The sequence below is a fragment of the Heterodontus francisci genome, chromosome 3 (genome assembly GCF_036365525.1).
Source record: "Heterodontus francisci isolate sHetFra1 chromosome 3, sHetFra1.hap1, whole genome shotgun sequence".
Taxonomy (NCBI): domain Eukaryota; kingdom Metazoa; phylum Chordata; class Chondrichthyes; order Heterodontiformes; family Heterodontidae; genus Heterodontus; species Heterodontus francisci.
In genome coordinates, this window is record NC_090373.1 from 182164480 (window position 1) to 182181100 (window position 16621).

Below are 16621 nucleotides of genomic sequence, written 5' to 3' on the forward strand. Positions count from 1 at the left end.
GGATCATTGATCAGCTGCAGGAACAGAGAGAGGAACATTGATCAACTGTAGGAACAGAGAGAGGGGAACATTGATCAGCTGTAGGAACAGAGAGAGAGGAACATTGATCAGCTATAGGAACAGAGAGAGGGGAACATTGATCAGCTGTAGGAACAGAGAGAGAGAGGAACATTGATCAGCTGTAGGAACAGAGAGAGGAACATTGATCAGCTGTAGGAACAGAGAGAGGAACATTGATAAGCTGTAGGAACAGAGAGAGGGGAACATTGATCAGCTGTAGGAACAGTGAGAGGAACATTGATCAGCTGCAGGAACAGAGAGAGAGGAACATTGATCAGCTGTAGGAACAGAGAGAGAGGAACATTGATCAGCTGTTGGAACAGAGAGAGGAACGTTGATCAGCTGTAGGAACAGAGAGAGAGGAACATTGATCAGCTCTAGGAACAGAGAGAGGAACATTGATCAGCTGTAGGAACAGAGAGAGAGGAACATTGATCAGCTGTAGGAACAGAGAGAGGAACATTGATCAGCTGTAGGAACAGAGAGAGAGGAACATTGATCAGCTGTAGGAACAGAGAGAGAGGAACATTGATCAGCTGTAGGAACAGAGGGAGAGGAACATTGATCAGCTGCAGGAACAGAGAGAGAGGAACATTGATCAGCTGTAGGAACAGAGAGAGGAACCTTGATCAGCTGTAGGAACAGAGAGAGGAACATTGATCAGCTGTAGGAACAGAGAGAGAGAGGAACATTGATCAGCTGTAGGAACAGAGAGAGAGAGGAACATTGATCAGCTGTAGGAACAGAGAGAGGAACATTGATCAGCTGTAGGAACAGAGAGAGAGAGAGGAACATTGATCAGCTGTAGGAACAGAGAGAGGAACATTGATCAGCTGTAGGAACAGAGAGAGCGAGGAACATTGATCAGCTGTAGGAACAGAGAGAGAGAGAGGAACATTGATCAGCTGTAGGAACAGAGAGAGGAACATTGATCAGCTGTAGGAACAGAGAGAGAGAGGAACATTGATCAGCTGTAGGAACAGAGAGAGGAACATTGATCAGCTGCAGGAACAGAGAGAGGAACATTGATCAACTGTAGGAACAGAGAGAGGGGAACATTGATCAGCTGTAGGAACAGAGAGAGAGGAACATTGATCAGCTGTAGGAACAGAGAGAGGGGAACATTGATCAGCTGTAGGAACAGAGAGAGAGGAACATTGATCAGCTGCAGGAACAGAGAGAGGAACATTGATCAACTGTAGGAACAGAGAGAGAGGAACATTGATCAGCTGCAGGAACAGAGAGAGAGGAACATTGATCAGCTGTAGGAACAGAGAGAGAGGGGAACATTGATCAGCTGTAGGAACAGAGAGAGGAACATTGATCAGCTGCAGGAACAGAGAGAGAGGAACATTGATCAGCTGCAGGAACAGAGAGAGAGGAATATTGAGCAGCTGTAGGAACAGAGAGAGAGGAACATTGATCAGCTGTAGGAACAGTGAGAGGAACATTGATCTGCTGCAGGAACAGAGAGAGAGGAACATTGATCAGCTGTAGGAACAGTGAGAGGAACATTGATCAGCTGTAGGAACAGAGAGAGGAACATTGATCAGCTGTAGGAACAGAGAGAGGGGAACATTGATCAGCTGTAGGAACAGTGAGAGGAACATTGATCAGCTGCAGGAACAGAGAGAGAGGAACATTGATCGGCTGTAGGAACAGTGAGAGGAACATTGATCAGCTGTAGGAACAGAGAGAGGAACATTGATAAGCTGTAGGAACTGAGAGAGGGGAACATTGATCAGCTATAGGAACAGAGAGAGAGGAACATTGATCAGCTGTAGGAACAGACGGAGAGGAACATTGATCAGCTGCAGGAACAGAGAGAGAGGAAGATTGATCAGCTGTAGGAACAGAGAGAGGAACCTTGATCAGCTGTAGGAACAGAGAGAGGAACATTGATCAGCTGTAGGAACAGAGAGAGAGAGGAACATTGATCAGCTGTAGGAACAGAGAGAGAGAGGAACATTGATCAGCTGTAGGAACAGAGAGAGGAACATTGATCAGCTGTAGGAACAGAGAGAGAGAGGAACATTGATCAGCTGTAGGAACAGAGAGAGGAACATTGATCAGCTGTAGGAACAGAGAGAGCGAGGAACATTGATCAGCTGTAGGAACAGAGAGAGAGAGAGGAACATTGATCAGCTGTAGGAACAGAGAGAGGAACATTGATCAGCTGTAGGAACAGAGAGAGAGAGGAACATTGATCAGCTGTAGGAACAGAGAGAGGAACATTGATCAGCTGCAGGAACAGAGAGAGGAACATTGATCAACTGTAGGAACAGAGAGAGGGGACACATTGATCAGCTGTAGGAACAGAGAGAGAGGAACATTGATCAGCTGTAGGAACAGAGAGAGGGGAACATTGATCAGCTGTAGGAACAGAGAGAGAGGAACATTGATCAGCTGCAGGAACAGAGAGAGGAACATTGATCAACTGTAGGAACAGAGAGAGAGGAACATTGATCAGCTGCAGGAACAGAGAGAGAGGAACATTGATCAGCTGTAGGAACAGAGAGAGAGGGGAACATTGATCAGCTGTAGGAACAGAGAGAGGAACATTGATCAGCTGCAGGAACAGAGAGAGAGGAACATTGATCAGCTGCAGGAACAGAGAGAGAGGAATATTGATCAGCTGTAGGAACAGAGAGAGAGGAACATTGATCAGCTGTAGGAACAGTGAGAGGAACATTGATCAGCTGCAGGAACAGAGAGAGAGGAACATTGATCAGCTGTAGGAACAGTGAGAGGAACATTGATCAGCTGTAGGAACAGAGAGAGGAACATTGATCAGCTGTAGGAACAGAGAGAGGGGAACATTGATCAGCTGTAGGAACAGTGAGAGGAACATTGATCAGCTGCAGGAACAGAGAGAGAGGAACATTGATCGGCTGTAGGAACAGTGAGAGGAACATTGATCAGCTGTAGGAACAGAGAGAGGAACATTGATAAGCTGTAGGAACAGAGAGAGAGGAACATTGATCAGCTGTAGGAACAGTGAGAGGAACATTGATCAGCTGTAGGAACAGAGAGAGGAACATTGATCAGCTGTAGGAACAGGGAGAGGGGAACATTGATCAGCTGTAGGAACAGTGAGAGGAACATTGATCAGCTGCAGGAACAGAGAGAGAGGAACATTGATCGGCTGTAGGAACAGTGAGAGGAACATTGATCAGCTGTAGGAACAGAGAGAGGAACATTGATAAGCTGTAGGAACAGAGAGAGGGGAACATTGATCAGCTGTAGGAACAGAGAGAGAGGAACATTGATCAGCTGTAGGAACAGAGGGAGAGGAACATTGATCAGCTGCAGGAACAGAGAGAGAGGAACATTGATCAGCTGTAGGAACAGAGAGAGGAACCTTGATCAGCTGTAGGAACAGAGAGAGGAACATTGATCAGCTGTAGGAACAGAGAGAGAGAGGAACATTGATCAGCTGTAGGAACAGAGAGAGAGAGGAACATTGATCAGCTGTAGGAACAGAGAGAGGAACATTGATCAGCTGTAGGAACAGAGAGAGAGAGGAACATTGATCAGCTGTAGGAACAGAGAGAGGAACATTGATCAGCTGTAGGAACAGAGAGAGCGAGGAACATTGATCAGCTGTAGGAACAGAGAGAGAGAGAGGAACATTGATCAGCTGTAGGAACAGAGAGAGGAACATTGATCAGCTGTAGGAACAGAGAGAGCGAGGAACATTGATCAGCTGCAGGAACAGAGAGAGAGGAACATTGATCAGCTGTAGGAACAGAGAGAGAGGAATATTGATCAGCTGTAGGAACCGAGTGAGGAACATTGATCAGCTGTAGGAACAGAGAGAGAGGAACATTGATCAGCTGTAGGAACAGAGACAGGAACATTGATCAGCTGTAGGAACAGAGAGAGAGGAACATTGATCAGCTGTAGGAACAGTGAGAGGAACATTGATCAGCTGCAGGAACAGAGAGAGAGGAACAATGATCAGCTGTAGGAACAGAGAGAGAGGAACATTGATCAGCTGTAGGAACAGAGAGAGGAACATTGATCAGCTGTAGGAACAGAGAGAGAGGAACATTGATCAGCTGTAGGAACAGTGAGAGGAACATTGATCAGCTGTAGGAACAGAGAGAGAGAGGAACATTGATCAGCTGCAGGAACAGAGAGAGAGAGGAACATTGATCAGCTGTAGGAACAGAGAGAGAGAGGAACATTGATCAGCTGTAGGAACAGAGAGAGGAACATTGATCAGCTGCAGGAACAGAGAGAGGAACATTGATCAACTGTAGGAACAGAGAGAGGGGAACATTGATCAGCTGTAGGAACAGAGAGAGAGGAACATTGATCAGCTGTAGGAACAGAGAGAGGAACAATGATCAGCTGTAGGAACAGAGAGAGAGAGGAACATTGATCAGCTGTAGGAACAGAGAGAGAGGAACATTGATCAGCTGTAGGAACAGAGAGAGAGGAATATTGATCAGCTGTAGGAACAGAGAGAGGAACATTGATCAGCTGCAGGAACAGAGAGAGAAGAACATTGATCAGCTGTAGGAACAGAGAGAGGAACATTGATCAGCTGTAGGAACAGAGAGAGGAACATTGATCAGCTGTAGGAACGGAGAGAGGGGAACATTGATCAGCTGTAGGAACAGAGCGAGAGGAATATTGATCAGCTGTAGGAACAGAGAGAGGAACATTGATCAGCTGTAGGAACAGAGAGAGAGGAACATTGATCAGCTGCAGGAACAGAGAGAGGAACATTGATCAGCTGTAGGAACAGAGAGAGGAACATTGATCAGCTGTCGGAACAGAGAGAGGGAAACATTGATCAGCTGTTGGAACAGAGAGAGAGGAACATTGATCAGCTGTAGGAACAGAGAGAGGAACATTGATCAGCTGCAGGAACAGAGAGAGAGCAACATTGATCAGCTGAAGGAACAGAGAGAGGAACATTGATCAGCTGTAGGAACAGAGAGAGAGAGGAACATTGATCAGCTGTAGGAACAGAGAGAGAGCAACATTGATCAGCTGAAGGAACAGAGAGAGAGGAACATTGATCAGCTGCAGGAACAGAGAGATAGCAACATTGATCAGCTGAAGGAACAGAGAGAGGAACATTGATCAGCTGTAGGAACAGAGAGAGAGGAACATTGATCAGCTGCAGGAACAGAGAGAGAGCAACATTGATCAGCTGAAGGAACAGAGAGAGGAACATTGATCAGCTGTAGGAACAGAGAGAGAGAGGAACATTGATCAGCTGTAGGAACAGAGAGAGAGCAACATTGATCAGCTGAAGGAACAGAGAGAGAGGAACATTGATCAGCTGCAGGAACAGAGAGAGAGCAACATTGATCAGCTGAAGGAACAGAGAGAGAGGAACATTGATCAGCTGTAGGAACAGAGAGAGGAACATTGATCAGCTGTAGGAACAGAGAGAGGAACATTGATCAGCTGTAGGAACAGAGAGAGAGAGGAACATTGATCAGCTGTAGGAACAGAGAGAGAGAGGAACATTGATCAGCTGTAGGAACAGAGAGAGAGGAACATTGATCAGCTGTATGAACAGAGAGAGGAACATTGATCAGCTGTAGGAACAGAGAGAGAGAGGAACATTGATCAGCTGTAGGAACAGAGAGAGAGAGGAACATTGATCAGCTGCAGGAACAGAGAGAGGAACATTGATCAACTGCAGGAACAGAGAAAGGAACATTGATCAACTGTAGGAACAGAGAGAGGGGAACATTGATCAGCAGTAGGAACAGAGAGAGAGGAACATTGATCAGCTGTAGGAACAGAGAGAGGAACAATGATCAGCTGTAGGAACAGAGAGAGAGAGGAACATTGATCAGCTGTAGGAACAGAGAGAGAGGAACATTGATCAGCTGTAGGAACAGAGAGAGAGGAACATTGATCAGCTGTAGGAACAGTGAGAGGAACATTGATCAGCTGTAGGAACAGAGAGAGAGGAATATTGATCAGCTGTCGGAACAGAGAGAGAGGAAAATTGATCAGCTGCAGGAACAGAGAGAGAGGAACATTGATCAGCTGTAGGAACAGTGAGAGGAACATTGATCAGCTGTAGGAACAGAGAGAGAGGAATATTGATCAGCTGTAGGAACAGAGAGAGAGGAACATTGATCAGCTGCTGGAACAGAGAGAGGAACATTGATCAGCTGTCGAAACAGAGAGAGAGGAACATTGATCAGCTGTAGGAACAGAGAGAGAGGAACATTGATCAGCTGTAGGAACAGAGAGAGGAACATTGATCAGCTGAAGGAACAGAGAGAGAGGAACATTGATCAGCTGTAGGAACAGAGAGAGAGGAACATTGATCAGCTGTAGGAACAGAGAGAGGAACATTGTTCAGCTGGAGGAACAGAGAGGGAGGAACATTGATCAGCTATCGGAACAGAGAGGGGAACATTGATCAGCTGTGCAGGGTGCTTCTGATCATTTGAGGTTCATTCAGCCTTGCTGGTGATGACCGAACGCAATTATTTACAGTCGATGGTCTGAGCTAGCCCTTATGTTTCATTCTGAAGGATGATGAATAATACAATCAACACAGGTTTCAGATTTCAAATAGTAAAACTATGTTTAATATGTACAGCGATTCTCAATGTGGCAAAACCGTTACCAACGCTCGTATATGACAAACAACAAATAGATTACTTCCCCTTGGATTTCTTAAACTAAGCCCCTCCATGTTCCCTTACTCACGGTCAGTTAACTCCCAACACTGCACTAACCTCCTTTTCTAAGGTTTGGTTGGGACATACAGAGGTAACTCTCCACACGGCTGTGAGTTGACTATTCTTCAGGCTGTGGATGAAATGCTCACCCTGCTGACTTTGGCTGCCGAATTATATCTTCTACGATTGAAGGCCATGGGAGACGTACCCGTTCCTTAGGGCATGTGACTTCCTTTGGTCCTGGTTGTAGAGAGAGCAGCGTGCATGAGACTCCAACTGCGCTATGACCTCCCTTAAATGGATAGTCACAGCCTGGTCTTCATGGAACTCCCCTGCCTCGACTGCATTCCCCTCCCCCAGGACCTTTCACAACTGGTCTCTGAGGGTATTGACCTGAATCTGCAATTCAGCATCATCTAAACTGTTGGTGGCCGACGTTCCTGTGCCGAGCGTGGTCACGGCATCATTTATCAATCCCCGTTTGTCCCGTATAAAGCCAATGCTGCTCTCCGTTTCCCGTGCATACAATACAACTAACTGTTCACCCCCGTAACTTAACTCATAAAATTGATGGTACATTTCCCAGAGCAGGTTTCATACAAATGCTCCGTTTCAACCGGACACAATTCTGACAGCTGCACACGTGTCAGGTTTAAAACGACCTGATAGTGCACCTCGTAGTACAGTATCTTTCATGTGGGGACTAAAACCAAGTCATTCCCTGGGCCCGGTGTGCTGGCTGGGTAACCGATCTCTGTTCCCCTTACCAGTGGGACTGTTGGCAGAGGCTTTCTTTCCTGGGCAACAAGTTCTGTGAAATTTACTGTGTTGGGAGGTCTCAGAGTTACACAGGAGATCATACTCCTGCACCAACCCACACCTCCCCCGGATTCCTGCCATTGCTTTATAAACGCAATCAACACTCCTTTGGGGCAGGCCCTCAATGATCCCCACACACAAAAATGCCCTGTTCCTCCTTCCACCACTTGTTCCAGCACATCTCTACACCCCCAGAGTGGTTCATGTACCTGGTCGAATTCAACCCAACCCACCCTGACCACCTTCCCTTGTGGAAATAGGCCCTCTGTCCATCCGTCACCCCTGTACCCTCCTTTAGTCACAGTGGGTCCGTGTCCTCCAGTTCACCCGTACACAATGGCTGCTTCGGTGTCTCCCCTCCTCGCCCTTCCGGTCTGTACGGCCATCAAAAATACGAATCCCCATAGGGAGGTCTGAATCCTTCATTCTTCTGATGTTTCCGTGCTTGTGAACAAAACAGACAGAACATATTATCCTCTGTGAGAGGTTTGATCCTCCACAGGTTCAACTGATTATTGACAAAACATGGAAAAACTATCTAAAAACTCCACCGCCTTACTCGAAGCACCCATGGCTAGATGGTATCCAGCCGGGGCCTCTTACGGTTCAGCACTGGCTCGTCAGGAGGCGACCACGGCACTCTTGGCCTTGCGGTCCTTTTGCTCCTCCTTCCAGCCCCAGATACTGGGTCCTTGTCGTCGTCCCAGATGAACGGCGACAGGCCCGTATCCACCAGACTCATGACTGGGCAGGGCTCCTTTTGACCTTTACCTTCCCTTCCTCAGGAGTAAACAGTTTACACTGGTTGATGTGAAACCATTTTGTCCTCCTGGGAAGCTTCACTGCATAAACCTTGTCAACGATGTTGTACGGCCCCGTGTACAGTGGTTTGAACGTCCCTACGTGGGTGTAATTCCACACCATCACCATGTCTCCTATCTTCCATTCCTGGCAGCACTGTGATTCCAGCAGCAACTGGTTCTGGCGGTGCTACTTCCCCAGATTGCTGGCAGCCTGCCAATGAATGCTCTGGAGTGTCTCGTACTGATTCTGTATGAAACAATCCCGGGTAACCTCCCTCACCTGTCGATCTGATCGCCCGGGAGCTAGCACGTGTGTGGGAGTTTTCATTATTCTTCCCATCATGAGCTCATGCGGGAGTACCCTGTGCTTTTAGAAGGACTGGCTCGATCTCTCATTAGAATCAATGGAAGGACTTCATCCCACCGCTGAGAGAATGACCCTCTCTCCTTCCTCATCCTTTCTTTTAAAGTCCAGTTCATGCGCTCCACAATCCCTGAAGACTGGGGATTGTGAGACACATGCCACCTTCCGTGTGTTCCCAAGAGTCCGAGGGTATCCCTCATGACCTGGTGCGTGAAATGACTCCCCTGGTCGGATTCCACCACGTCTGGCGATCCTCACCGGGAGAACACTTCCCTCACCAGCAACCTCGCAGTTGTTAGTGCCGTGGCAGATCTACAAGGAAAAGCCTCAACCCTCTTGGAGAATACATAGACCAGGACCAAGCAGTACTTGTTCCCAGCCTTTGTCCTCAGAAACGATCCGATAAAGTCGATCTGCAAAGTCCACCACGTCTCCTCTACCCTTCTCGTGTGTCCTAAGGTTGCCTTTCTTTTCTGAGGATCTGGATTGGACACCTGCACACCAAACAGTTCGCACAGAACTCCCAAACGTATTCCCTGAACTGGCGCCACACCCTACCTTCTCTACCCTCTTCCAGGTAGTTTCTGGCCCTGGGTGCCCTGCTCCCAGACCTGCATGGGCCAATGGAAGAAATTCTTTCTGGTGCTGTTCGGGAACTACCCACCAATCCCCCTTAAAGAGCAAACCCTCTTTCACAACCACGTCTGCTCCCCTGAGCCAACCCTCAACCTTTTTTCCCCGAACCAGTTTTCCTCGATCACTCTGATAGCCGGGTCCTCTCCTTGGACTTGGTTATGTCTGGGCCTCACACTACCCCCTGGGTCCCTCCTTTGTCCCAGATCGCTGCGACCAGCCCTGCCTGACAGGGATCCCAGAATTCTCCCTCTCTTGTTCCCTGTTTTGCCAGCTCGTCGGCCTTAAATTTCCCCTGCCACCTCGGCTCTGGCCTAGATTGGGCTTCCACTTTGTGGATGTAAAAGCCCTCTCCACTGCATACGGCTACAAGGATCGTTTTCAACAAAGGGGCTGTTAGAAGGGGTTTCCTGTCTGCTGCTTGAAAGCCACGGTGACTCCAAATCGCCAGATATTTGGTACACGGGTTGCAGGTGAACATCGAGTCTGATCAAATGGTGTAAGGAGTGCGGAATTCCTCGGGGTAAGCCACTGCAGAGAGTTCTGCGTATTGGGCACTCATGGTGTCGGAGAGTTAAATTGACTTGGTCACCTTGGTCTCTGGATCATAAATCCCACATCCTATGAGTTGTGTCCCGTTTACAACAGAACTTGAACCATCAACATAGATGTCCCTGCCGGTAGAATGGACTCCGGCCTTGAACCCTACATCATGGTCCCAAACCCCTTCAACCGTGCATCAATGAGCTTCCCCTGCATATGTGAGGTTCATGGTGAGTTTGGGCTCCGTGAGCCCCTGCACTTTCAAATTTAGCTGAGACAGGAGTAAAGTCCAGTGTGCAATGTGAGCACTGCTCACCGTGTCATCCTTTATCCTGCAGTCCAGCAGTATTTGAGTGGGGGTTTAGTGGGTTCATAACATGATGAGCGAGCACACTGTGAAAAGCTGAGAGTGTTTCATGGCCCAATGCATGGCTAGAAGATGCCTTTCACAATTGAAGTACCCTCACTCCACATCTGTGAGGGCCCTTGAGGAGTAGACCATGGGCCTTAGCTTGCTGTGCCACTCCTGGAGCAAAATTGCACCTAGCTATCCCGGCTGGCAGCTACTTCCAAGAAAAATCCTCACCCCCATTAATTGCCCCAAGTGCTGGTGCCATTTGGAGGTTCTCCTTGAGGCACACAAACACTGCCTGGCAGTTCTCATCCCACTCCCTTTCAGAGGAGCTGGAGCAGAGGGCCTGCTGTGATGGTGTAGCCCTCAATGAAGAAGCAGCAGTATCCTGTGAGCCCCAGGGAAGACCTTACCCCGGTAACGTCTTTCAGCGCTGGCAACTCCTGTACTGTCTTCCTCCTTCCCTCATCTATGCAGCACTGTCCTGCCTGCATGATCAAACCCGGGGCTTTGGGCTGACCAATCTGAACTTTTTTGTGATTCACCTTGAATCCCACCTCCTTTAGTAGCCCGAGCAACTCTGGTAACAATGGGATATGTTCCTCCTCCCCCTCTGAGTCGAGCAACAAATTGTCCATGTATTGGACGAGCTGGTGTAGCCGGCTGACCGCTTTGAGTGCATCAGCCATACTCTGGTGGAAGATAGACGGGCTGTTGTGGAAGCCCTGGGGAAGACAAGTCCAAGTATGTTGTTGGCCTTTAAAAGTGAAAGCAAACTTATACTGGTCCTCCCGTTTTAAGGGGATTAACCAGAACCTGTTTGGAATATCGAGCACCGAAAATGTGGTTGCGGTGGCTGGAATTCTCCCTGCGAAGTCGGCTTCCAGACTGGCCAAAGTGGGCCCAGCTTTCCTTTGCTCCTGGTAAAAGCCGCCTGGAATGCAGTCATGAGGCATATGGACTCGGAGTCCTGGGCTTCCTTTACCTGGGGCTTCTGCCCTGGAGGAGATTTCTGGACTGGCTTCCCCCCTTTGGGGCAGTCCTTCCTCCAGTGACCTGCCTTCCCACACCCATAGCAAGTCCCTGGCTTGTTGGTGTCACCGCATTCCTGACGCCATTCTTTCTTCGGCTCACTGGCTCGAGCCTCATGGAGCTTGCCCTTTGGTTTGACCTCCCCTCCAGATTCGGCATTAAAAGCTGGGCTGCTCTGTGTTTGCAAGGTCTTCAGGGTCAAACCAATTCTCGGCCCTGTTCCTGACCCTGGACAAGCTGTTTGCCATGAGGAGCTAAGCTAGTGATTTCTGGGAGCCCCTCTCAACTGTGCCCGGATGACCACCTGCGCAGCTGTCTTTGCAGAGTCTGGCCACAGCCGATCGGTAAACTCATCTGGGGACTCGCAGGAGGCAGAGGGTGATGGTCGAGAGTTGTTTTTGACGGTGGAAGCTTGTGACCAGTGGTGTACCGCAGGGAGCGGTGCTGGGACCCTTGCTGTTTGTAGTGTACGTTAATGATTTATACATGAATAATGGAGGTATGATCAGTAAGTTCGCAGATGAAATGAAAATCGGTGGTGTCATAAAATGTGAGGAGGAAAGCCTTAGAATACAGGAAGATATAGATGGACTGGTAAGATGGGTGGAGCAGTGGCAAATGGAATTTAGTCCTGAGAAGTGTGAGGTGATGCATTTTGGGAGGACTAACAAGGCAAGGGAATATACAATGGATGGTAGGACCCTAGGAAGTACAGAGGGTCAGAGGGACCTTGGTGTACTTGTCCACAGATCACTGAAGGCAGCAGCACAGCTATATAAGGTGGTTAGGAAGGCATACGGGATACTTGCCTTATTAGCCGAGGCATAGAATATAAGAGCAGGGAGGTTATGATGGAGCTGTATAAAACGCTAGTTAGGCCACAGCTGGAGTACTGTGTACAGTTCTGGTCACCACACTATAGGAAGGATGTGATTGCGCTGGAGAGGGTACAGAGGCGATTCACCAGGATGTTGCCTGGGCTGGAGCATATCAGCTATGAAGAGAGAATGGATCGGCTCGGGTTGTTTTCCTTAGAACGGAGAAGGCTGAGGGGGGGACCTGACTGAGGTATACAAAATTATGAGGGGCATTGATAGGATAGATAGGAAGAAACGTTTTCCCTTTGCGGAGGGATCAATAACCAGGGGCATAGATTTAAGGTAAGGAGCAGTAGGTTTAGAGGGGTTTTGAGGAAACATTTTTCACCCAGAGGGTGGTTGGAATCTGGAACACACTGCCTGAAAGGGTGGTAGAGGCAGGAAAACTCACAACATTTAAAACGCATTTAGATGAACACTTGAAACACCAGAGCATACAGGGCTATGGGCCAAATGCTGGAAAATGGGATGAGAATAGATAGGTGCTCGATGGCCAGCACAACCACGATGGGCCGAAGGGTCTTTTTGTGTGCTGTATAACTCAATGACCCTATGACCCTATCTCGCCCTCGCTACACCCGTTGATCCCCCCAATCTGCTCCATCTCCAAGAAGTGAACTGAGGGGTCCCCGTCCCGTTTTAACTTGGGTGTTCCTGCAAACATGGTTTGCAGCTGAGTGTTGGTGTAAGGCTCTGCAACGGCCCTTGGTCCCCGTTTGCTGCTGTTGGACAAAACATTTGCTGTCGCAGAGGACACGTGGGATTCCCTAGCATCTGTTGCTCTTCCTGGGATCCCATAACCTGAGCCTTACTGGCGGACTCTGCGGTAACCCCACTGGCGGGCTCCGCATCCTGGACACGACTGGCGGGACCTACACTCTGAATCCTGTTGCCGGATTCTACAGTAACCCTACTGGCAGGATCACCCTGACCTTCATCTCCCCTGACTATCTCAGCTGCTCCTGGAGCTAGCAGGCAAACCATCCCTCTGGCCTTCGACAAGGCTTAGGTCAGCTTTCGGATCTCTGCCCTAAGGCCCGTGATCCGTATCCTCGTACCCCCTCTCCTGCACAACCTTGTGCGCTACCCTCATGTCACTGAGGCGCCCCTCAGCTGCACCAGCCCTGGCTTGCAGCCTTTGATTGTCCTCTTGGAGACCCTGAACTTGCACTTGATCTTCAGTTACCTGACATTCCCAATACTCGTTCTAGATACAAGATACTTCCTCTCGAGCCCCGCACTCCTTCCTTGCAGATCTTCCAAGTACTTGTTAGGTGCCCTTGTTATGTGCCATTGATATCAAGAGTAAGGCAGGATTACACAATATTTGGTGGAAAGTACCTGGGTAAGCGAGTGAGGGAGTTACAGTCCTGATAGCCCGACCTGGTTCTGGGTAAGGGTCCTACACAGTCTATCAAGATTCTGTTAAAGGGGTCACCAAACGCCGGTATGGGTTTGAGTGGGGCAGGTTTAATTGTGGACTGTGGTTTTCCCGCAACCTGACAAGTGTGACAGATCTTGCAGAATTCGGCCACATCAGACCAGAGGTGAGGCCAATAAAAGTACCTGCTTTTCCGGGATCGGGATTTGCAGACACCCACATTTCCAGCCATTGGAATGGCATGGGCAGTTTGTAAGATTTCCTTACGGAACTCTGGGTCACGTCAATCTGGTGGAGTATTGTCCACTCCTCTTCTGCCAGTCTCCAGGAGTTCTCCACTTCCGCATTACTACCCTGTCTCTCAGGTAATAGCATTCTGGAACCTGAGCGGCTTCTGCCTCGGAGCAAGCAGTCTGCACTATACACTTTATGTTCGGGTCTACCTGTTACATCTTAATTAATGAGGCTTGGCTGAGCACCTCATCTCCTTCATTCAGGATAATAAGGAAGGTTTCAGACAGCGAGACCTTTTGTTCATCTTACCAAGTTTTTGGCTTCCCATTATTTAAACTCATCCGCCAGGCTTGGGATCGTTTCACTACACCATCTGGGAAGATCTCCAGGACTTCCTCCTGTAACTGTTCTGTTTCTCTCTTCTCACTTGGCTTGTCTGGGATTATGGGGGATGCTACCACCTTACTGAGCATTACCAAGCAGGAAATCTATCCCAGCCACTCGAAGCCCAGTGTCAATCCCTACAGTGATTGGCCCAGAGACTGGGTCACATTGTAAGGGAACCCAACAGAGGGGTACGGACAGGTATCCTCCACCAATCCCATTGATTAGCACCTTGGCATTCATGGAGCATTACGGGGAAAGTGTCAGGTTTTTCCCCAATAATAATGATTGAGTGGCCCGGGTATCCCTGAGCAGTACAATGGACTTGCCCATTTCCTTCGGGGGGTATGGGAACATTGTTCCTCAGAGGATAAAACTCCGCTAACTTTCAAGATCTTTGACTGGTTCTAACAGGCTTAAGGCAGTACTGATAGAGGGGACAATTTTGGCCACTAGGACCTGTCACCCATAGGGTTATCCTGCTCAGGGATGCTTTTGTGGATCCATTTCAAGCTGACAGACTTCCCCTTCAGTTTCCAGCAGTCTGCCCTTCTGCTTTTTGTTTTACTATAATGGGAACACACAGGTCTTCGGGTGTCAGATCTGTGCCCTGTGCCTTCTCTTCTGACTTAGATGGGGGCCGGGGGTGGGGAGTGGCGGGGGGGGGGGCGTCGGGAGGGCCTCTCACACCCTTTTTCCTAGTCTCTTCCCCCTGGCTTCCCCATCTCCTATCGTATACCCCCTTTCTGTCTTTTCTGACTTTCTGGGGGTTATTAGGAAAGAGTTTGCCTGTGTTCCAGGTCTATGCATGAACTCGTAACATCAGTGATGGTTGCAGTATTTCTGGCTGTTAGAATCCCCTACTGTTCCACATGAGTGTTAAAGGTGCATGGAAGGCAATTTTTGAACTCCTCTAATAAAATTACCTCTTAATCCCTCGTAAGTGCAGTTAATTTTCAATGCTTACATCCACCTGTTGAATGTGAATTGTGTGACCCTTTCAAATTTGAGAAAGGTTTGGATGGAATTTTTGCGAGAGTTCCTAAATCTCTGGCGGTATGATTCCGGTACAAACTCATAAACACTCAGGATAGCATTTATCATTTGCTTGTAGTTTGAGGAGCTCACGGCCAAGAGTAGGGAAGAAACCTCACAGGCCTTTCCTGTTAACTGGCCTTGCAGCAGGGGAGTCCAAACTCCTTCAGGCCACTTTAACTGATTGGCAAGCCTCGCAAAGGATATGAAGAAGGCTGCAATATCATCCTCTTCAAATTTGTGTACGAACCGGGACGACTTTAAGAAATCAAAGCTTGCCTCGGAACAAGGGTCATTTGAGCTACCAGTGGCATCGCCACGACATAAAGACAATTTTTCCCTGACCAATTCATACTGTCTCATTTCACTGTCTTATTGTGCTTGTAATTCCTTCTCAAACCTGTCCCTCTGGAAGACTGTCGCTCTCTCTCTCTCTCTCTCCTGAAATTCCAACAATAACCTCCACTCTCCCAGGTGAATTCTTGCTGAGGTAACCAGGTCTGTTTCAGGTTCTATATCGTCTACCCGTTCCAGTTCTGACTGAGGGTAAAATGCTCAGCCAGCACTTTTAGCTCCTCGGGTCTTCTTGCCCTTTTCCTCACACTACATTCACCTGGTCAGCTACTGCTCTGAGCTGTTTAATGGTTAAGGTAGCTCACTTATGCCAAGTTAAATCCTCCTGTTCTACGAATGATTCCACGTTAAAGTCAGCCTTTCTATTTTCCATTGTTAATATTGGTGAAGCTTGCTGCTGTATTCCTCTATTATTTTTTAGAAACAATTTCAGCCGTTGAACTTTTCCCCTTTGCTTCAGATTTTTTCTTCTAAGATTCAGCTCGTTTTATTCTGATTGGTTCAGATCCCGAATGCAGTTCCGATGAGAATTGAGGGAGAACTGAAACCCCAGTTCCTTTCCCTTTACTGTGCGGAATCAGGGTGTTTTTTGAAAAGGAGGTTGTGTGTTTCTTAATCCCTGAGTGTGTAATTAATTTGAAGACCCAGCAGAACACTTTTTGTGGGTTTAAATAAAGAGGATTATTTTTATTCACATGTTCATCCTGAAGGTCTAATGCTATGTTATTCACTCAGGACTCAAACACGAGCACTCGAGAACGAAAGCCATTAAAGAGGATAGTGAACTTTTATCAAATACAAACAAAGGACTAGTTCACAAATCACATTATTTTGGCATGTCCTGGGGAAAAGGCATATATTGAGGGCCTGGTGAAGAAAGTGTTTCACTCCTGATGTGTCGGTAGGTGGATTTGATAGCCGGAGTCGTATATCAAAATCATCGCAGGATTGTCGAGAAGAAGTGGATTTTCAGCAGGTCACAAAGTTAGTTGCTTGTAGTCTTATTACTCGGAGGTCAGTTTTCTGTACTGGTGGACTTGAAAAGTAACAGGTGTCAGATTTTTGTGTTTTTGGGAGGGAC